This window comes from Aptenodytes patagonicus, chromosome 1 (assembly GCF_965638725.1).
Source record: "Aptenodytes patagonicus chromosome 1, bAptPat1.pri.cur, whole genome shotgun sequence".
Taxonomy (NCBI): domain Eukaryota; kingdom Metazoa; phylum Chordata; class Aves; order Sphenisciformes; family Spheniscidae; genus Aptenodytes; species Aptenodytes patagonicus.
The window spans coordinates 80,682,138-80,705,517 of record NC_134949.1 but is presented as its reverse complement, the minus strand read 5'-3'; the positions used below and the strand labels follow the sequence as shown (position 1 = coordinate 80,705,517).

The 23,380-nt window shown below is 40.1% G+C and overlaps 2 long non-coding RNA genes across 3 annotated transcripts in view; both read right to left on the bottom strand.

Moving 5' to 3' along the window:
- Positions 1–6,225: 6,225 nt before the first annotated feature.
- Positions 6,226–23,380, bottom strand: part of LOC143163293 (uncharacterized) — a 146,705-nt gene continuing 129,550 nt past the window's right edge. For both annotated transcript variants that reach the window (XR_012995878.1, XR_012995879.1), the window contains one exon: positions 6,226–6,252. This is a non-coding gene — a long non-coding RNA (uncharacterized LOC143163293). The remainder of the gene's footprint in view (positions 6,253–23,380) is intronic.
- On the bottom strand, positions 11,121–20,921 carry LOC143163298 (uncharacterized). The gene is made up of 2 exons (XR_012995880.1): positions 20,788–20,921; positions 11,121–11,634 (listed from the first exon to the last, which is right to left on the bottom strand). It is a non-coding gene; the product is annotated as an uncharacterized LOC143163298 (long non-coding RNA).

Here is a 23,380-nt window from a genome sequence, read left to right as displayed (position 1 = left end):
GACCCTGGGGTCAGAGTGTAATGCAGGAAGCATGACCTCCCCTTTGTTCAGAACAGCACTGTTTACTCTGCCTAAGTAAAGATCACCAATACATTAACTAAAGAGGATTAAAAAGGTCATATCCCTAGGGACGGAGCTCACGCAAGTGGCAACTCTCTTCAGTCACTAAATCATTTGACTTCCCCCCCCACACCTCCTTCAAAACAGAGACACCTTAAGCTGCCAAGGCTCAACGGCACATTATTTCCAGAGCAAAAGTCCGTACAAACTTCATGTGGTCTTCCTTCCAAAACCAGGTTAATTTCTGCACAGCTAGCCAGCTGTTTTGAAGTTATTTTTAAAGTCATAAAAATATTTTTAGTGACAACTATCACCTCAATACAATTTTTTTTTCTTTTATAACTCCTTTTGAAAAGTTCTGAGTTGATTTATAAAATTGTTTGGGTCTTAAAATGGTTATTAAAAAGTGTAATCTTGTGTAGCTATTATAAATGTGAATCTTAAAATATCCTGTAGTATGTGGATAGGCAGAAAAGTTGCCTGTTGCTCTAGACAATTGCTAACTCCAGGATGGTTCACTTGCAAAAAAGAAACCAAGGAAAATAAAGTGAAAATTTGCTGCCTATGAGAATTCACGTATGCTGATAGCTAGGCTTAATCAGGCTAAATAAGCACTTCTTTTGGCTGTTAAGCTTTCCGTTATCAACTTTCTTATAATATCTTAGAACATTATTATTAATGTGGAATACATTAAACAGAAACATCTCTTGAAACGGCTAAATTAATGCTGCATTGGTAACATACGGGAGGCAATGTGGCCAATTAGACAGCATGCTGGATTGTCTGCTTTCCATTCTCGCCTCTAATCCACTGGCCTGCTGGATGATCCCAACTTTTGCTTTGTGCCTTGGTTTCCTCATCTGTGGTGATACTGCTCAATGGGATGCAGATGTTACCATCAGTTACTCAGCCAGGATGGGAGAAAAAGAGCATGTGGAAGGGAGTGGTCTAGACTAAGATATTTCCCCCTCTCTACCCTCAGGCAGAAGCACTTCTGATGGAGCTGAACATCGCTAGAGGTTCCAGACGAAAGTAACAGGAATAAGGCCAGGCAGGGGGTCCAAGCTGATCAAAGTCTTTGGCACAGGGAGCTCAGCACCACAAACAAACCCCACAGGGGCTAAATGCAGTTGAAATCAGCACTAGATCACCCATCACGCCAGCAACTTTGAAAGGAGGACCAGGAGTGCCAGATTCCAAAAAACAAGGTCCTAGAGCAGCGCAGTACAGGAGTTAGCTGCATGGATTGTATGGGGGGAGGGGGGAGAGGGTGTCCTTCAATTCTCACATACTTTGTGCAAAATAGCTATTTTTGAATCCACAACAACACATGCAGCTTTCTAGTCTCTCGCAACATGAATTAATGCATAAAGTGTGGCAAGCTGGGGTCTCATTATACCCAGCCTGCATGCACACTGGTACGCTCTGCCCCTTCCCGTCTCTTCTGCTAGCCCTGCATCCTCAAGCATCAGGCAGGATGAGGAAGGAAAGATTCTTTGCACTCCTTTTCAGGACATTTGAGAAGTCACTTTCCCTGTTTGCAGGCTTCTTCATGGCAGGAACCCATGCATTTCAAATGTTTTTAAAAGGATCCGAACAGATAAATGAAATCAAGAATCCAATAAAAGTAACATTACATTTGCCTCATTATGTTCTCTCTGTTTGTGAAAAGAATCACTTCCTTCCTCATCCACCACTGCTGTTCCTTGCTCCTGTGGTTTCTGATCCTTCCTCACCCCAGTTGGAAGAGAGGGAAACTTAACTGTCATCAGGAAAACCAAAAGGAGAAAGCCTTCTTAGCATACACGCCCCACTGGGGAGCACAGGGTTTAGCCCAGATGGCTCACAACAGATTCCAACATGGCCAAGCGTAAAGAAGAAACTTCCAAACCATGTGTTTGCACCATGATGGGTGGTATTCCCACTGCAGGTGGGTAAAAGACTGGCACTCAGTATAACTCTGTTCTATGTTTTCTCACCTGTCCACTTCTGTGCCTGGAACAATCAAATCTAATAACACTGTTTCCAGTGATTGCTGTTCCCCAAAATCAAATATAAAAGTATCGGGCTTTTTATTATATACCAAGAGTCAAAGAAAGAACAGTGGAGTCAGAAAGCCTTGACAGACAACAAAGTTAGAAAAGCCGGTGTCCAGAGCAAAACAAGCACCTAGGGAAAAACAAAAATGTACAGCAGGTATTTAAAATAGGCTACCTGGAAATACAGTACCATATTTTCACATTGTATGTTTATCAGATCTTCCCATTGACTTCAATGGGAACACTCTGTTTTTATGCATGAAAGATTATGCAGGCATAGCATATCCATCAGAAAAAAAAAAAGGGTAACAAAATCTCTAGACACAGAAGTAGGTGGACAAGGGCAATCTGAGTACTGAGAAAAGCTTTGTAATAGGCTGAGGCAAAGAGGTACCTTTTCCGAAAAACAAAAGCACTGAACTGAAACAACTAGAACAAAGAATATACTTAGAAAGTAATATTTAAAAATGGAGATTAGGAGCATAAGGACTGAACCAAAGACATAAGGACAATTTATTGACACATATTAGAAGCACGAAGACTGCACAACAATTGTCTGGCAAGTCTGAAATAGTACTGGGAAACAAAGGGAGTGAATAAAGAGGAGGAAAAACACTGCAGAAAAGATAATGGCTGATTATGACCTTGAGATAGTCATGCAAAAGAGTAAACTCACCCTTTCTCACCCTGTATGACTATATTAGCATTTCTTGTTAAGTGGGTTCCTGATCTGCGGTATTAAAAAAAAAAAAAAAAAAAAGGCTGTATACCCACTACTTCTTCCAGGGGAAACTCAGGATTGTACCTCCTAGTCTTTCATTTTCCAGTTCTCTTTCACATTCACACCAGCCAACAGCACTCTCCCTCCAAGAACGGAAGTAAAAACCACACTCTATAAAGTTATGAAATAAGATGTCCCTTCTCTTGAACAGGAACACAGAGGAAACATGACTTTGTGACACAAAATTCTTGCATAGTCCATTTTTTTTGGGGGGGTGGAGCAATATTGACCCTACCTCATATTCCTGGATACACCTCTTTATCTCCTGATGCCCAGAAAGCCAGACAGACCCAGAGGTACCTTTTAGCTTAAAAAGAAGTTATCAGGCTTAATACAGGTGGAAAAATCTATGATATTCAAGCGATCAAATTGTCTCCTCTGGTCCCTCTAAACAGCAAATCCCGTTAATCAATTCTCCCGCAAGTAAAGGGTGAAAGAGCAGCAGATACCAAAACAGAAAGTGCTAAAATACGTGGATAAATTAAAAGGCAAGCCATTCTGAGAACTAGATACACATGCAGGAGTTCTGAAGCAGCTCAAGGTTGGAGGCTGGGTTTCCAACAAAAATATGCACTCTCCTATCAGGAATGAAAGGGTAGCACTCCTTAAAGATAGCCACAAATGATGATCCAGATTACATGCCAATGAATTCTAGCATTTAGTAAACCGTCTGGAAGGCTACTTTAAAAGATTGTAACTTTAATGCCTAAGCAGAGATTACATAATGGAGAGAAAAACAACATTGCTAACATAATGAAAAATATGTCTTTTTTAACTTGGAGTGCATCCGCAGAAGAAATTATTATTTATTTGGCCTTTCAAAAGGGCTTTGATAATGTGACTCATAAAGACCATAAAGAAAACAGAGTAATCATGACTGAAAGTTGGAGTCATGATTAAAAATGAGCTAAGCAGCCAAAAGTAAAATGTAGGAATAAAAAGACATTTTGAGAACAAAAAGGTTAATAGTTGTTGCATGCAGAGGCCATGCTGGTATCAGCTTTTAACTTCAGCTAGTGGTCTGGAAAGATCAGCTGTAAAACAGAGTGGCAAAACTGACAAGTGAGGGGAGTGTATTTGGGTTACCGAAGGGTTTAACAAAGTTGAGTGAATGTGAAACATGATAATTTTTTTTTTTAATAATTGCAAAGGAAATCATATTGCAACGTTCTCGGCAAAGGGAAAAGACCTGGGTGTCATCAGAACAAGTAGACAAAAGTTTTCATGTATATGCAACAATGTCAAATAAGCCCAGTTTTATGATGCATGCAAAAAAGCACAGAATACTGTATTGAAAACATTACCCTTCTAATATATACCTGCCAGGGAAATACCTTCATGGAGAATGCTACCTACAGTTCTTTTTACCTTACCTCATTAAAAGTACAGAAGTAACAGGATTGCAAGGGCAGGTGACTAAAATGATTTGACTTACAGAAAGACTGCCATATACGAAGACATAAAGTGATTAAACTATTTATGTTAGCGAACACATGAGCAACAGGAAACACAACAGAGATACATACTTTGAAAGTCAGGAACTGTAGTCTGACTTTCTCGCCTACTTCCAGTCTTGAATGGGAGATTATTCAGTTAAATTAAATAAGCAGTAAATTCAAACCATGGGAATACGTTAGAGTGCAGGCTGAGCATGTGAAAATCAGCGCCACAGTCCATCATTAAGGGACATCAGTGGGATTCTGAAAGAATACGGTTCTATTCATAGCCTACAAAAATATAGCGTTCAATGGGCTTGTTTGCTGGAAAGACCGTAAAGACCTTTGCACACAGCCATGATAAAGGCATTGGCCAAGGGATCTGGCTGGCCCACTTTCTGACAAGGACAGGGTATTCCAAAAGGATCAGTATTGGTCATCTTCACCCTCCGTTCTCTTACCAATCAACCCTTTGTAAGAACTGTCAGGGTAGACTTAGCATTAATTAGACTGTGGATCTGCTCCAATGCAGTAATTCCTACTTTTAAATGTTTCCTATGGCCAAAACAATGGCAAAAAAATAGACAGGTTCACTTCAACTAAAGCGAAATCATTCAACCTCTAAGCTAGTTACTGTGCCTGATACAATGCTATCAATGCATCGCTCAAACTTCACAAAAATACTTAAAAACATGTATGTTTACTTTGCCACCTGCCCTTCCCCTCCCCGCAAATAATTAGCAAGAACCTAAATTATAAGATTTTGTTTTACTATACAAATGTGTTTCCTTGTTTATTTTATTATCTTTTTCCCCATCCACACATCATTATTCGCAAAAACCATTTAATAATTATAAGAGATTCCAAGATGTGTGTCAGATGCTGGGATATTGCCACTCATATGGTGGTTTGCTACACTTAGCCTTCAGTCTTGTGGCTAACAATTCACCCAAACTGTGATAATACCTCACCACAACCCACACACTGCTGCTCTTCAAAGGAAAACAAGGATGCGTAATTCAGAGATGATGAGCTCAAAGACAAGACAGGAGATGAGGGAGCAGATTCTGTAACCACACCTGTGAGTGGTTATACTACTGAAAAAGTTTCTTCAGTTCCATCTTCACTCACGGTATCAGTAAAAGTCACACATTTTCAAAATAGTTGCAGCAGCAACATTTGCAGCAGCAGAGGAAAAAAAATAGCTTTAAAATCAATTATTCAGAATTAAGATTGTAAATAAACACTATTAACAAATAGCCCTTGTAACAAGTGTGGACTATGTCTTAAAAAAAATATATATATAGTTTTACTAGATATACTGTCAAAATCCCACCCCACAAGAATTTTTACCTGAAAATATTCTCAAAATCTCATTCCAACCTTTTGTGATCCTGTAATTACCGTCATAATACAAAGAACTATAGATGAGAATATCTGTGTGTATATATGCCAGTTCAGGGGCTAATGCTGCAGCATACTGCATGGAAATAAAAACTAAGAAGTGGGTACAGATCTACAGTCTACAGGATCAGTCCCTTGTTGGACATTCAGAACAAACAAAACATCAAGCCACTTTCCTTATTACTCTATAAAGTTGGAAGTAGTTTTTGTGGGTTTTGTCATCATTAGCGAAAGAGTTGAGAAATCTGGGGCAAAACAAGATGCAAATAAAGCCACCGAACTCAAGTGAGGACAACTGACCATCCTTCAGAAATATGCATTAAGAAATAATAGGATTGCATGCCTACTTGATTTCTGATTAAAAAATAAATATTTTTGTTTTACCTAAAAGAAATCTTCATTTTCTCATGATGAAGGACCGCATCTCCACAAGCTAGTGCCCATTTGCAGGGCCAGATCCTCTAAGCAGCAGCCACACCCTCTTCTTCCTCATTTTTTTCCACTGACGGTGAAATACTTTCCGAGCCAGGCCCTGAAAAAAAAAAACAACAAACCCAAACATTTTTAATGGACACCAGATAGCACATTGCTGATTTAATTAGGCAGTTAGAAACAAATAAATATATTTGCACACATATATTTGTATTTTCTCTTTCATTTCAAACAAATTTGGTAGGCCTGATTTGGCTCTCTATTCAAATCACAGAACACTTTTTAATGATGTTTCCTATATTGACAGCAGAATCAAGCCCTCTATCTCTTTTTAGAATTTAATATAACACGTTTTCCAGTGGTACTGGAATAATTCACAAATCAGAGGCTCTTCAGAGTATCTTCAGACAAGCCTATGTATGTTGTAATAGTAATAGATGCCAACACAAGACAAGCTTAGAAAGATGTTCCAGAGGTTCTCTCTTCAGTCCGTGGGGTTCTATGGATTTGAAACTCAGGCAGATCTCTTTAAGTCTGACTTTATTTAAAAAAAAAAAAAAAAAAGTATTTGAGTAAAACTTTCCCAGCTTATGTATCACTCATAACCTCACCCAGACTATCAAATGATTTGGATCACAGTATCTTTAGCACAGTTAATAACGATACTGCATAGCGAGTATCACCCAACATGTCCTTAATGTATTTCATACAATTTATTTTATCAATAATTCGGCAGTACATAGAACTATAAGGAAATTGATTGTTGCTATAAACTGTTTTGCATATTGTCTCATCTGCTGGCTTTAATTAATTATTTAAATGACACTGTAATTATACTACATTTCATATTCTATTTAACCAGGGAATATTGACTATGAATACAAAGTGATAAAAACAACTTTTTCCAGTACCTCAAAACACAGACACTTATTTTCAAATAACCAGCTCCAGCATTCAACAACAAAGCAAAAATACAGTGCTTAGGGTTCAGCAACTTGAGCTCAATTTTTTGCAAACGACTGCACAAAGCTATTATTGTTCAGCTGTCATTAGGACTGTGAAATTAATATTAAAATAAGCTGCTTGTTTATTTAAATTTAGAACTAAATATGTAACCTGAATCCATAGCTTCATGCTATTATGTTTGCTGAAAGAGCAAATTGGTATTAAAATAAAAACATTAAGGTTATATTGAGATGTGTGTTCGGGGATGACAACATATATTACAGGTAGTATATTAAATAATGCCAAATCCAAAATAATTTTGTAATCCCAGCACCTACTACATATTTATTCATGTACAATTGCATACCCACAGAAAAACGCTCTTAAAAACAAATGATACACTTTCACTATTAGTAGGGGTGTTCAGTTTCATGTAGTCCTACATCCTAGTAGGTTTCCAATATACAATTTTGAAATCGCAAAGCCTGCGTAATGCAGGGTTAGATAAAGTACACTATTTTGCACGTACAGTAAAATACAATTAACCTGCAGAATAATATCAATACTATAGTATTTGTAGACATGTTTATTCATGCAGAAATCTTTTTTCTCTAAACTGCAGAATATTACGTGATTAAGTATACCTTTCACCATATTGGAGCGCTCTGATACAGAACACTGACTTTTAAATCCAAATACATAGTAGGGGGAAATATTAGCACATTAGTATTTTACTGGTCTATAAGTCACCCTGCAAAGCCCTCCCATCCACATATTCCATGTCAGAAAAGCACACTTACTCCAGACTGTTTGTATTCGTATTTACAAAGGTGCTCTGCAAGAAGGGGAGCAAACAGAAATCCAAGGGTTAACAGAAGAAAAAAACCAAACCAAACCAAAACAACAAACCACAACACCAAAATCCCCAGACATACTGAAGACCTTGCAAGAAAAGGAAAATGTTCAGCAGATAACAGCCTAACAAAAAGCGAACAGAGAATTTAGTGTCTCAGTATTGCCTGGATACCAGTTTGGGATTTAGGCAGCCTTGGATTACAAGGACTATTCCCTTGAAAATCTAGCCCACAGTTCCTGCACTGTTTTCTACCAATACCGCATCCAAACTGTGACTAAACACCTCATTATGCTTCTCTGGCACCATCCGAAGCAAACATATTGTACAATTTTATGTGGCACCTAAAAGCAGAGGGGAAAAAAGAGGCTATTTTCTTTACCAAATGGTAATGAAATGACAAACAGCAAGTTCCGTGCAAAAGCTTGCATGATCAGTACATGTTTTTTCCCCCATTTTCTTTCTGTGGTAGGCAACAGGTGACAAAATACAGGCCCCGATCTTCAGCTTTAAAAATAAGAAAATTTACTTAGTCTACAAGACATCTATAATACAGTCTTCTTTTTTTTCTTAAATTAAAATTGAATGAAGAGGTTTAACTGGGCCTCTACGTTGGCTTCAGAACGTAAATGCCTTTCTTAACATACATTTGTAGATTGTAGATGTTTCATTTAAAGAAAATACAACTCTCCCAGTTACAAATAATAACCAGTGGCTTTAGGTAACAACCCAATATTGACAGATCTTAAAAGAGAAAACCCAAACTGCATTTTCAAAGGAACTGCATGCCTCAAATACTTCACTACAATCTTTCTTTCCAATAACTTACTAATTGTTCTTAAATACGTAGATGAATTATGAGGCAATAATCTCCAATTTTCTTAGCTCTTACTGCAGACAAACGTTGTATTCTGATTGATGAATATCTGAAATATTTAATTTGCTGTTCATGGCACTCAAACAGTTAATCTAATTTATGAGAAGTAAGAATACTACATTAAAGATCCCTGCTATTTTCTTCTTTAAGCTTCACCACTTCAAAAGCGTTCTTCCCATCTATTATTATTTAGAAATATTCTTCCTTTGTGCACTGGACATATTACTACAGTTCAGGAGGCCGTATCAGTGACACGATTCCTTTGCCAGCCTCCATGCTACTCGCTAAATAATTTCACTCCCATTAAATAATTTCACTCCCATATGTACATACGCAGCTGGTCAAGTGCAAGAAACTACTTTGCTGCATTCAGCTACAACTCGCGCACTTCCACAGCAAGCCTTGGGGGGGGGAAAAAAAAAATCACAAGGCTACAAAAATTATCCGCTTCTACCACTGTCCATTTCCCGAGTCTTCTACTGCTCACACATTTCTAAAGCAGTGATATGCTATGCTGTAGCAGTACACCTGTGTCCCTTTTAGCGAAAAACCCAAACTCAACAGGGTAAAAACGTTTCAATACTGTTAATACCCATTTCTCAATTCACAATTAAACAGAACCTTTCTTTAAAGACGCTGTTTCCTGAAATATTTAAATGCTTAAAAAATAGTTCTCTATTTGGAAAGCTTTGCAGTTTCTTCCCTTTACAAGAATACAGCTTTGCAGCACGAGCGAAGAGTATCCGGTACAGCAGATGGTTAAAATTCTGCATAATTTTTAATAGCCTTAAGAGAAAGCACTGCCTTTTTTCGGGGGAGGGCGGCGGGGGGGGGGGGGGGGGGGGCGAGGAGAGGAAAAAAGCTGAGAACAGCAATTTACAGCCCCCTTTTTTTTTTTCCTTGACAGCAGCTAGCCACGCCTCAGTCTGGCCCTTCCTCCAACCTCTGCTAACCTAAAAACCAGCGCCAACCTGGCATCAGGCCACATATTCAAAAGTAAACATTATTCTCCTGCCATTTTTCAGTGGTGTTTATCATATCCTGATCTTCCCCCCCCATCCCCCCCTCACCCCCCCGCTGTAGCTGAAACCCCTGTCTTTGCCCCGGTTTGTTTCACTTTGCAACTACATCAAGACATCAAAGTCACGCTCTTATCTAACATGGCAAACTTGCAAAAACGCGTTAGAGGGATTTTACCTTCGCCCAGTGAAGCAGCAGCCTATTTTGGAGCGGGGAAACCAAAGTCAGACGTATCTTTACCTACTGCTGTCCCGCAGGACTGGATGGTACGTTCCTCTCCATCACTACAGGAGCGGGCTCTTCCCGATACAATGCATACGCTTCTTTGAAAGCCTGCAGCTGCCGCTAGAAACCTGGCTTTCGCTTCCACAGCTTTTCCATTTTCTTACTTAATTGCCACAGGAGTGTTTAAAAAAAAATAAATCAATCTGTAAGCAACCGTGAGGACGCCCGTACAGCCCTGCACCTGACTCTTTGTTATCCCTCACCATTCATCCCATTCCCTGTCCCTTCCGCTCCTCGCTTCCTCCTCCCACCTTGGACTGCTCCTCATTTAGAAAGGCTCTAAAAAAACCCCAGACTAATTAAACTAGTTGCCCGCTACTGGTTTTTACCTAGTCGTACACTGCATTGAATGGATAGTTGACATACCGGCAGAAAAAAGAAAGCGGGGGGGGGGGGGGGGGGGAAGGAGGGGGCTTAAAAATAAATAAATAGAGAGGGATGCTGCCGCCCGAATCCTCCGAGCCATCCCCTCAGGCTGGGTGCTGGCGCTGGGGAGGAGAGGACAGGACAGCCGAGCCGCTCCGCTCCGCTCCGTCCCGCTACAGGCCGGGGCGCGGAGACTAAACATCGGCCATATTGTCCGCGCCGCCCGCCACCTCCTGCCCCGTCTTATCGGGTGAAGGAGCTGGCAGCGTGCCAAGCCGCCTGTCGCAAGGCGGGTGTCAGGCGAGGGCAAAGTTTATTGTTCGGCGCTGCTATTTGTATCTCGTAGGGTGGGTGGGATTTTTTTGTTGTTGTTGCTGTTGGTGGTGCGTTTTTTCCTTGTTAAAAGACCCCCACCCCCCCACCCCGGCCCATCAGCAGCCCGGTCCGGCGGGAGGCAGCGGCTGAGGAGCGCCCGCACGGGAGCAGGTAGCGCAGGCTCGGGGACTTCGCCCATCACCCTCGCCTCCTCCTCCACCCCCACCCCCCACCCCCCCCCGCTTTTTCTCTCTAGGCACTGTAAAGTACAAATAACGTGGAGTGGTTTAGTCAAAACAGTCATGTGCAAGTAGCCGGGCAAACAAAAGCCTTTATTTATTTATTTAGCTTGCGCATAGATAAGGAGGAGCCTTTGTGCACATAAATTTCACACACATCAGAAAGGAGATGCCATGCTGCTTTCCGCGGGCTGACACAGCTTGTCGTGAAACGCCACAGGACAGCCCGCAGGCTCATTAATAATTGCGAATGGCTCGCCATTTCCATATTTAAATTGTGAAGCAGCGTATGATTAATTAAGAAGAAAAAAAAAGGCGAAAGAGGAAAGGCCTGCGCTCGCTGTCCGGGCTGACTCGCCAGAAAGGCTGCCCGTTTTAACTCCTTCTTTCCCACGCGCTTCGGGGTCCGCCCGGGGCTCGCAGGATGCCTCCCCCCCGGCTGGTGCCTGGGAACTCGGAGGGAATATTAATTCTGCTATTTTTGTGTAGTTAGGCGACCACGTGAGTTCTTTTGCAAGGCTCTGAATAGCCACGAACTAATGAAGAGAATTTGCTGCAATCCACTCATCATTAGCTTTTCATCTGGAAAAAAAAATTGCTTGTAAATTTTAGCGTGATTGTAAATTAATGTATTTTCGCGCAGCGAGGTTAAAAGAATATTTACAAAGTTATTTATATAAAGAAATGTTGCAATTAAAATCCAGTAAAATGTGTAATTTAAACTCATCTGAGTGCTCCAAACTATGAAAATATTTCACATTGAAATGCTGTGATTAACTTGCTCAGAGAATCTCAGCTCTTCAAACATAAATGAAGACAAGTAATAAATACGCTGCATACAGTAATCAAAATATTTAACAATAATCAGAGAGCTTAAACTTCAGATTTTTCCGTCTGTCCCAAGTACTTGGTTTTCAGATCTAAGTGCAACAGACGCCGCATTTTTTTTTTTTGTCTCAAAGGGAAAGGCTGTGCTCCTGACCACCGCTTAGTTACTGAAATATTCTGCGAGATTTACTCGATGGAAATTCAAGCTGTGAAAACCCACGTACAGCAACCAGCTCCCCCCCGTGAGCGAGGAAGGGCGTGGGAGCTCTGCAAGCCGTCAGCTCCTTCAAGGGCTCGGAGGGGGGGTGGGGGGGGGTGTCACTTGCGCACCTACTACTTGGGTCCTTCGCTTTGAGCATCTGCCCCGCCGGGGCCCCGAGCGTCTCGGAGCGGCGGGGAGGCTGGGGGCGACCGGGAAGGCGCCCGGTGGAGGGCCCCGAGCGCCTCGGAGCGGCGGGGGGTGGTGGTGGTGTGGCGGGCGAGGGAGCGGGGCCGTGCAGCCGCGGGCACCCGCTGGCCCGGCCCGGCGCGGCCGCTGGCGGGGGTCCGGCCCGCGCTCACGTGACCGGCGTGATTCAGCAGTCTGCAGTCATCACGGAAAAAAAAAAAAAAAAAAAAAAAAAAATCTCCTCGCCGCTCCGCCTGCCCCCGAGATGCTGTTGCTATCCCTGCTCGTTTTCCTGCCCATCCCAAGCTCGCGGTTTTAACCCTTCTATTTTTGCGATCCTTCCCTTGTTTTAAACCCGGTTATCCCAGACGCTCATCTGTAACCGTTCGGTTATTTATCCCAATTTAATCCTCAATTTCCTTCATTAATATTTAGTATTACGCAGCAGAAGCGAAGATTTACCTTTTTTTCTGCAGATGAGCGCTTTATTTGGCTGGGGGATGTGCAAAACAGATGGACCGTGCACTAAACTATCTTTTTTGTTAAGCCAAGGACATACTCATTTGACTTCTTAAAGGCAGAGTATGAATTCTGGGTATTACTTGCCAGGCGGCTCCAACAAGCCGCGTTTATCCAGGTATGAATTAGGCTAGTTACGCTTTATCTCCGTGGTATGGTCAATTCCCAAGCTGGTACCAAGTTTGTCCTGACGAGCTGTAATCTCATGGGTATTATTCAGCATGTTCATTAATGTTCTGAGCAAGGACAGAAAGGGCAGACTGCAAACCGAAACATTTACAGGGCCCCTGTTTTAGGACCCTAATACCATCCACTACATGCTTGGTATTAGAAAGAAATTTCCCCCATCCACATATTAATATACGCACGTCTAGCAGAGTCCCTCGGTTTCCTCTAAAGCTTTTGGTCCTATGACAGAGATTAGGGAGAGAGCTGAAACACCAGCGGTCTGATCAGGGAGGACACATTTTCGTGTTTTCCTTCCTGCTACCAACATTCTGTGAAAGTTTTTACTGGGTGTCACCTGTTTATCCTTGTAGTACCTGAAGCCACACTGGGCAATTTACCAAAATCATTCTGTAACGACCACCATCAAGAACATTTTCATCCCCTTCACAGATCAGAATAAAGTATATTCCGCCGTGCAATATGAAGAGCAACTTGTTATAAGCAAATGTTTTGCATTTGAATTGGCATCTAAAAGTAAACAAAGAAACAAAAAGCATACTGAGCAAATCCTAGCCCATAAAGGCTTACGAAGGCAGGCCTAAACTATTCAGATATGTGTTTGTTTTTAGAGGCTATAGAATTCTTTGGAGGATATAATCTTTTAGCTATAAAAATGTTAATAAATACTTGGTTTAAAATGAATAAAAAGCTTGCTGTTCTCTCTTATGAAGTTTGCTAAGTGTAGTCACAAGAACAAATACCAAATATTTTGTTAAAACAAGTGAAAGTTGCATATGTCAAAATGTTCTTCAGCAGCAGCATTCTTGCATATTTATTGCTTTTCTCTTGTTTAAAGTAGCATGACATTGTCAGAGCTAATACTAACCAAATAGACACGCATGGATGCAACATATCAGTAAAGACTTTAATTTCTTGTTTCTAAAATAATTTTTAGAACATGTGAAAATATATTTTTAAAATAATTAAAGGTATACTGAGGGTGTTAAAACTGGAAGTGTCAGTAACAATTTTAGTGTATTTTTTTCTCATTTCTTACATACATGTTCAATTACAGACTTCCCGGTATTATGAAGCTTATGGGAATTGGCTAGTGATTCCAAACTCGACATGCTTGCTTAAAATGATCTCTCTCTGCTTTTAGCTCGAAGGAGTACGAGGAAGCTGCACAGTCGTACCTTACTAAATTCTAATGGAAAAAATACTCCCTTAAAAATCTTCACTACATTATTAAATGATCCAAAAATATTATAGGTGGGGCTAGCACAACTGCCAACTGTTATGATTGCCAGATACCTCCTATTATAAGACTGCATTTTCAGTTGCTTAAAAACTTTGCCAAACTTAAACTGTTTGGCTGAAAATTTCCCTCACCAGGTGTGTGTCTCAGGGATAACTTATTTGAAAATCTGCAGCCAAACAGCTTAGACCTTTCCAAGAACAAGCCTATCGAAGCATCAACTGTTTGGCCCACGCTGCCGAATTACAGAAACCTTTTCTTTGAGAAGCTCCTGCATCCCCGTCTTTGGAGCAGAGCTTAGGACGGGAGGTAGCCTGTTAAGGAAGTAGATTTTGCCGCTTCATTCTAGCCGGGCTGTAAACAGTTGAAAACTTCAGATCACATACACTTGCTAGGGACTTGCTGAAGTTTAGTAGGAAAAATTCCCAAAGATCCCACCTTTGCTAAACATGCTGCTTCCTCTCACAGCAGTCCAGGTTGACGAGATGGCACATAAGGCCACCACATGCTCTACACCAGAACTATGTAATTCAGCCCTGTAATGGCTGAACTAGGCTCAATCAGAAGCACCTATCTGGGTGCCATGAAACAAGCGTCTTTGATGAAACAAGCGTCTTCGGCTCTTAATACGTCTCGTGCTTGCATCCAGGCAGCCTAGTGGAAGTGGTTTGATTTCAGTATGGAAGAACTAAAGATATCAAACCAGAACAGAAGAAAAAGAAGGGAGAAGGACATCAGTAAACTGACAGAGCCCCGCAGAGAAAGGGAGGCAGGTTGGGTGCAGAAGGTGGGAGCAGACTCTCAACCTGAGCAGGGAAGCTAAAACTATTTGCAAAAAGAAACTGGACTTCTTGGCTGGGGAAGCAAATGGGAGCAGGTAGAAAAGAGACAGTGCTAAGAAGCCAGGACATTGTCAAGAGAAAAGAGGGAATCGCCAACAATTCTGTGTTGTTTCTCTATGGAGGTGCTTTAAATAGAGAATTATCTTCTTATTGCCATCAGTTGGCTCAAGTAGCAGGGCACTGTGGGATGGCTCAGAATATTCCACTCCTAATGACTCATATGGATGTCAGTAGACTGCTACAAGATAAAATCTCTGTTTATGCAATTTGCTTTTAAACCCCCTCTAACTTGCAAAAAATGACATGCACAAGCATGTGCATTCACACACACATACACATGCATACACGTGTTAAAACTGTATTAAAACAAGGGTTAATCTTGTTCAAACAGGATTAAAGGGTGCAGAATCAAACAGAAAAAATAGGAATAAAATCTACTGTGCAGCAATGCTTTCTGCATACAGCCCTTGTATGATACAATTCTCACTCACAGGCCTGTATTCCATCTTTTCTGCTGGGTCCCAGCTTCACTTAACGGATGGAACAAAACAATGCCAGTATTAGCAGCTACTCAGTATTTTGTATTCTCCTCACCGAATAATGTGCAGCCCCATGTCTTATTTACTGGACGCTTCTCAAACTACCCACTGGAGCCTGAATTACAAGGTTTTCCTATGGCACTTCTTACCATTGTGGTCCTTGAATGCTTCTCAGAGAGCCACTAATTTATCTTCACGAAAATCCCGTGAGCTGAAGGAGAGATACTACCCACATTTTAAAGAGTAAAATTTGGGACAAGTATCCCATCCATTCTGGGTGCTCAAACTGAGAGACTAAGAACCTGGCTTTCCAAGTTACTTGGCTTTAAAGTACCGCATATATTGGCATTGTGTGTTGAAAGCACCTTTCCCCTAGATTTCACTGGCAGTGGCAAATGCTTGCCATAGTTCACAACCAAATGAGAATATGAGGAACCAAAATTAACAGACTTATAATTTGAGCGTGTTAAAAAACTAAAGTAAAAGACTTGACCTAATGTATTTCTGCCAAATACACACACCTCCTTCTTTACAAGGCAGTTTTAAAGCGAGTAATACCACGCGCTAGGGGGTTATGTAATGTTTCCCATTATCCCAGTTTAATAAAAGTTGTTTTCTTAGCATTATAGTGTCAGAACACAATATAAAATAAAATCAGTTTAAAAAACTATTTTCTACCCTTTAATATCTTTGTTTTAAGTAAATATTAAGCTTTGGGGGAGGTTTGACTCATAAGTACTGAGCTGTCTAGTTGACAATACCAGTAATGCCTTAGGGGGAGGTGTAATGGGTTGCTGAGCCTTCCCTTTTTTGTGTTTGAGCGGAATACAGTACGCATGGGTTATGATTCACAGTTGCTGTAACTGATGACTGCTCAGTGGTCCGCATGGACTGACTCAGGTGTTCTGAACTGAGGGCAAGTGCTCAACAGTACCAAGTGACCATCAAAAATACTTGCCAGGCCAAAGCGCCATCAACTTCCCTAGTCATTTCTCACAAAAGGAAGACTGAAAGACCGCAGAAAACGCACATTTCTTTTACACTACCAGAGGTGGGAGGATACGTGGTCAGGACAGCAGGGGGAAGGTTATAGTGCTCTTACTGGAAAGTCTGTCGATATCAGAGTTTCTTGTTATTTTGGATGATTATTATTCTAGTAGCACTTTGTTCAATTTGTTCTGCATCTTCTGAATTTTCATCGTTGTTTCTTGAATATTTTAAGTGTTTTGTAGAGTGCCTAGAGCTGAAAATCATTACTCAAAGAAACCTGTATTAACATGAATTCCAACGTTAACTTTTACAGGCATCTTTGAGACACTCCAGTTGCAGTACTGCTTTAACCTAGCTATGGAAGCAAAACTCTAAGTGGGATAAATCCAAAAATCACAGGAAACATGAGTTCTGAAGTTAAATGTGAGGGTATTTGAAAAGAAAATTGTTTTTCAAGGTGAATGATTTTGTAAGAACTCACTGCAAAGAGATCTAACCATAAATATCTTTTTCATAGCAACAGGAAACCTTGAGCACCAAAAAGGCAGGCTGGGTCTCTGGAAGTATAAGCTTCTACATCATAGCATAATGATGCAAACAGCAAAGATCTTGAACTAAAGCGTGGTCAGATGACAGTTTCCAACAGCAGACGCAGTATGCTTTAGTGAAGTAGCAAACAGTTGCCTGAAGATATGCTAGACACAAATTGCTCTCAAATTATGATGGTAATGGGCAAAATGTTGATAACGTGGTTTCCAATACAAGGACCAGCATCTTCTCAACGGAACAGTGATGACTGGGGTGAAATGTTCTTAGTACAGTGCTATAATCTGAAACCAACCTTGCTCAGGGCAAACTTGACCAAGGCTGAAAAAATTATTCCAGGAGAGATACAGTTCGAATAGTCCAAACAGAATTTGTAAAGAACTCAAGTATTATTTTGAAGGCACTCTTCTGATCTGGAGAAATGCAAATTCAAGTTTTTCCCTACAAAATATTTTTCCATTCTTGCCTCATCTCAGGACTTCTATACAAAACTTCTCAAGAAATGCACTCATAAAAAACTATGCTAAAATCATATTCTGGAATCCTAGCAGTCATAGGTCAGAACAGCTGACCTACATGGAAGAAATGTCCCAAATCAACCCCAATTGTTGGCTAGTGTGTGAACATTTTCAATGAAAAAACCCCAAACAACCTGAATGTGAAAGCAGCTCTTTCATTTTCTTACGGAATGTTAGGTAACTTCTGACAAAACTTTCCATTTTTAAAAATGTGTTTCTTTGGAAAAGGTACAACTCACCTCCCTGTACTCTCATAATTAGGGAAAAATTAATCTGGTAAGTGATCTACTGAAGAAAAAGTAGGAAAACTAAGGGTTAAAGTTGCTATGTTTACAATGCACACTTAATTTTGAAAGGTGAAAAGGCAAGTGGAAAAAAAAGTGTGTAGGAGATGAGAAAGTACTGGAGCTTCCTTCGTAATGTGTTTCCCAACCACTCACTGCGGTTCATACTCTGAATAAAAGTCGTATTATTCTTATCTAAACCATCTCAGAGCAGCATTCACATATTCTGGAACAAGACATACGCTCCTGGGAAGTAAGGCTGATACCTAAGTAGAAAACTAGTGGAAGAAGTGGCAAAAAAACCCAAACAGGCCTCTGTTCAATTAATTAAAAAAGTAAAAATCAACCAACCAGAAATTTAAACTGATCTAGTTAAGTGTTAACTTATTTCCTAGCTCTTGTTTCTTTTTCTCACAACATTCATTGTTATTGAAACATGGCTTTTTGTTTATGAATTTACTTCTAGCATAGGACTGCTTGACAAACAATGTTTATGCATTTTGTCATATGTCATTAGTTTCTTCCACATAACTATGCATGCTGACACTAAAAGATACCTTCCACATTTTTTTACTCTAAATAGATTAGATTTTGAATTATTTTAAAATAAAATAAATAATGAAAAATGGGGTGGAGTAGTGAAATCGATGTTAATTCAGTTGCATTTTTAAGGTTATTCTGACATTTGAAAAAGTGGTCAAGCACATTCTGCCTGCTTGTTTTTACACACAGATACATCTCAGAAATTCATGCACAAGCTTGTATGGGACTCCTATTATTGTGTGTGTTGTAAAATAAATCTGTATTGGTCTGCTCCCAATCTAAATATACTGTGACTAAAGCTCTCACATGCAGATATAAATCTAGCAAATCAAAATCTGTTTCCAGGAGCTGTAACTTATTGAATTTATATACAAAACCTAACAGGTGATGAAAAAAAAATACATCAAAGATTACTTTAACTCTACCGTAATGCACTTCTACTATTAGATCTTATTTTATTGAATGATTCATGCCTTATTGGCTTTTCCAGATTTGCTTTTATATTTCCGCCTTGCTATTTTAAGATGTATTATCTTTAATCCAAAAACTGCCATCCTACCTAAACCTACTTAGAATTTTCTATGATGAACTCTCATTGAATGTAGATTAGTGAGAATTATGGATCTTTCACGGTGCAGTCTGAGGGAACATACCAACCACAGCACAGCATAACCCAAAAATGTCTTACCCACCTTCAAATTTTATAATATCAAGCTTTAAAGCTACAAAATATGAGGGATTTTTCTCTTCACTGAGCAAAAATAATAGAAGACACACTGATTTGTGTTCAGCTTGTACTTCGTAGCAGAAAGCCGCACAGCTTTCATATATTCATGTATTATTTGTACTATGGGCAGAACCTATGAAATGGTGTGTTGTTTCGGTAGAAAGATGCTAACAGGGATTCAAATCTCAGAGTGGAAGGGAGCTTAAAACAGGACAAAACTCATCTGGAACTTGACTGCTTTGTAGGAAATTCTCCTATTTAGAGCCACCACAGATGTTTTGCCTGAATCTGACTGCACATGCAGTTAGCAGAAAATGAACAGAAAATTGCAATTATTTGGGAAAGACCAGGGCAATTATTTTAAAAAGTAAGTTGAAGGTTTTATATCCAGTACTTCTGTTCACTTAAGATACAACACCACTCCCCATTTAAAAACTCTAAGAAGTTATTTCCCTTGTCATTTAAAGGAAACTGGAGTATACTGTGCAGTTGAAAGTTATCAGAAATACTGAACATTTATATTGCAGTAGTGTACAAGGACTATAACTTTGGGCCCAACTGTGTTCAGTGCTGAGCAATGACAAAGACTTTGATTCTCAAGCCTTTAGGGCAATGGCCCTTTTTACAAAATAAATAAAAAAAGCTGACATATTTGTAATATACAATCTCAATTTTTAGTTGAAGAAGTAACATTTTAAGGGTATTCCTCTGCAGTTCAGAGTAGTTAACAGCAGCTACAAACAATGAAGTATTAATTAAAAAAAACACTCTAACTTCAGCACCTTATTGTCTAAATTAAATGTTTTCCTTTTCTAAAATACGTAATAGGTTACTCTGAAGTTTCCCCCCAAATTCTGACTGAGTTAGTGCATGATTATTTTTTAATGGAAAATCTCAATATGCTTTTTCTGCAATAAAAACGTTTAAAAGATAAAATTCTTTAAAAGTATGTTTTCTTACATTGGTAACTGCAGAAAATAAAAAAAAGAACAAGATAGTTTAGTTTGGTGCTTGTATTTTGTATTATCAACTCATATTGAGTTCAGCATTTTTAAAATAGAAAAACTTAAGATTAAAAAAAATCCACGTGTGAGGTTTGTTTACAAAAAAAAAAAAATCCAGTTATTGCTCAGTTATTCTTTATATGTGTAGATGGGGAGCAAGTTCATATTACTTTGAAACAATAGCTTTTGTTCTTGAGATATATTTTAGAGGCAGAAAAATACTAGTTGCTGCAGCACTATGAGTTCTTGATATATTGAACAGTAGAGGAAATAATCTCAGAAACTATGTAAACTGCTTCCAGCCTGAACTTAGCAGGCTGCTTTTTTGCCAGTATTTCAAAACATGTTTAGCTGAATAAGCATATTTTCGACATTACAACAGGGTGTAATCACTTTTTCATCTGATCTGCTCTTCATGTACGCTTTATTACAAAAAGCTGGAAAGTAACACATGGCGAAAAAACAGGCATAAAGAAAGTTAAAATAAAAAACGACTCTGAAACATTTTCCATTTCCCCCCAGCACCCTCCCCAGTAAAATGCATGAAAAAATCTCATGTAGATGATGAGTGTATGACTCACGTGGCAGTTTCATATAGCTTCCTCTCCTACTGTAAGCCTCACTGGGATTCTCTCTCTCACCGGTACTAGCTACCGCATGGTGTATGGATGTTGTTTAAGATGTTTTCTTTCACCTGAAGTGAGCTAAATGGCTTAAGCAGCACTTGAGAAATCGCTCCCTTCCCTCCGCCACACCACTCCAGCGCCAGGGAGCGGGGGTGTGAAAGCTCAGGCTTCCTAGCAGAGAGAGAGGTGCTGGCACCGAGCTCTCCGTGAGGAGGCCTCCTGCCAAAACAGCCCAAGCACTCAGCCAGAAGTAGCTAACCTTAGAGGACACCGCACGGACCATTTATCTGCTGAGGCTCAGAAGAATATTGAAGGTTGTGAAGGGGATACAAAGCAAATGTATGTCAGTGTGTAACTGTCACAGGACTACAGGTCTGATTCTCCTCTGCAGTCAATGGCCTTACCCCTTAGGACTTGAAAGGACTCAGGATTTCACACAATGAAACACTTGTTCAGCTGCAAAGGGAAAGGCTAGTAAAATGACAAGGCCAAACTACAGAAAACAGCTTCCCCACTCTTCTCTTCCCGAACTTCAGAGGAGATCCCTTGCTTGGCTGGCGTAAACACCCGTAACTCAACTAGAATAAGATTGTTTCACATCAGCCTGGGACCTGGGCTGTGCACGGACAAGGTCGGAGGCAAATATCACTGTGAGGGCAGGTTGGAGGTAGTTCGGTTACCTTGTTTTGAGAAAGACAGTGTCTGGGCTTGAGATGTCATTCAGTTTACTGATCTGGTGTGGAAGAGCAGAGCATGTGGTTCAGGAATGCAAGCTCGTACTTGTTTCTAAGTCATCTCTGGCTAATACCTAGAGTCAAGCTCTGTAATGAATATTTGAACACTTACACAGACTTTGTGCAAAAGAAAGGAAACTGTTTAATGGAAAAATGACTGTGTGTGTAAATTGTGGGTTAAACATTTTCAGATTGTGTCACTCTTTATAAACAAAAACCTGGCAAAGAGAGTGGTATGACAGACAGGACTGCAAAGCACAGTACATTATAGAGCTTTTCAACTTCTGGTCACTTTTTGGAAAAAATGGGTTTAGTTGGCATTAATTATCTGTTACCTGCTCTCCAGAATTTACTATCGATACTAACTAGCACTGCAGGAGTACTTCAGATCCTTTCTTAATTTTAGGGCACTGATATGGTAGAGTATGCTCTGGAAAACTTACAGGAATATAGATATTAATGAGGAGAAATTCAATGCAGGGAAAGGCTGGGAGCAAGAACAGTGGTTTGGGGATGTGTCACAGTTCATGTTTGGTCCCAGGATGCACTAACAGCTGCACGTGGGACCAGAACCCTGTCCCTGGGGAGCATGGGGCGCGGGTGAAAAGAGGAAGGAAAAACTGGATTGTCATTGCGCATCAGGTCAAAGAAAGTAATCCATTCATTCTCAAAGTAGGACTCTTGTAAAAGCTGTTCACATAGATACTAAAAAGCACAATCATAATTTGCTGTGGCTTTACCACCTTTGTGTAGGAGCTGATGAGAAGGTGGGAGACCTCTATATCCTAGGTCAGGGATTTAAATGTATGGGTGTAGGGCAAACTGGAAAACTTGCCCACATATTATCAGTAATTATGTCTGCGAGATCAAGAACATGGTCATCCAGTGCTACCTACCTGCATGCTTGTTGAGCTACCCTCAACTTTGCAGACAGCTAGTCATCTTTCCTCTTGTTTTCTCAGAACATGTTTTAGTGCCAACGGACAGGATAGGGCAGGGGGGTACAACTGCCGTTGCTCTGATGGAGCAATACCTGTCCAGTTGGGCTTATGTTTATATATAGATTCAATTTACTGTATTTATGTGTCTGTGTTACTGCAGCTGTTTTGCATTTTTTCATGCTCACACTAGTAAATGCCAGGGACAACAGCCTGATTAATGATGACAAGACTGAATTAGGTTTGTGACTAAGGGCTGTGTGATCATACAGATTCAATCATTTTGCACGAGCAAAATGGGGAAGAAAGACTAAGGGGTAAACAAATGAAAATGCTGTCTTTAAAATAAGATCAGTAGTCCAGCAACACAATATGGAAATAAAGTAGTATCGCTGACTTCAGGGCTCCCTTTAATTCCAGAGCTGTATGTTATGACTTAGTGTCATCTGTTGTTATTTCAACCTTAAGGTATCCAAATATTGGTAAATACAAATAAAATCGGGGAAGGAGGGAGAGCAGAGTTAAAAACTAATCAGAGTGCTCCCCCAAAATATGGAGCCTTTTCTTTACAAAATTTAAGTCAAAACTAATCATGAGACCATAACATCTGGCACTTTCAGCACAGTTGGGCAAATAGCGCCCTTTTACGTTGATTGTGTGAGGTCAGGTGATAGCAGTGTTGAGATTTGCAACCATCACTACAATAATTGAGTTTGCTTGGGATTATCAGGAACAACTACGAATGTTTCATTTGAAAGAAAACTCATGCAACTATTTATTATTTAGCTAATAGGAGGGGCTGTTGATCTATGAATGTTCACCTATTATTTAGAAAGGAAAATGCAGTAAGGTGTTTTCCTCCATATATCAGACTAT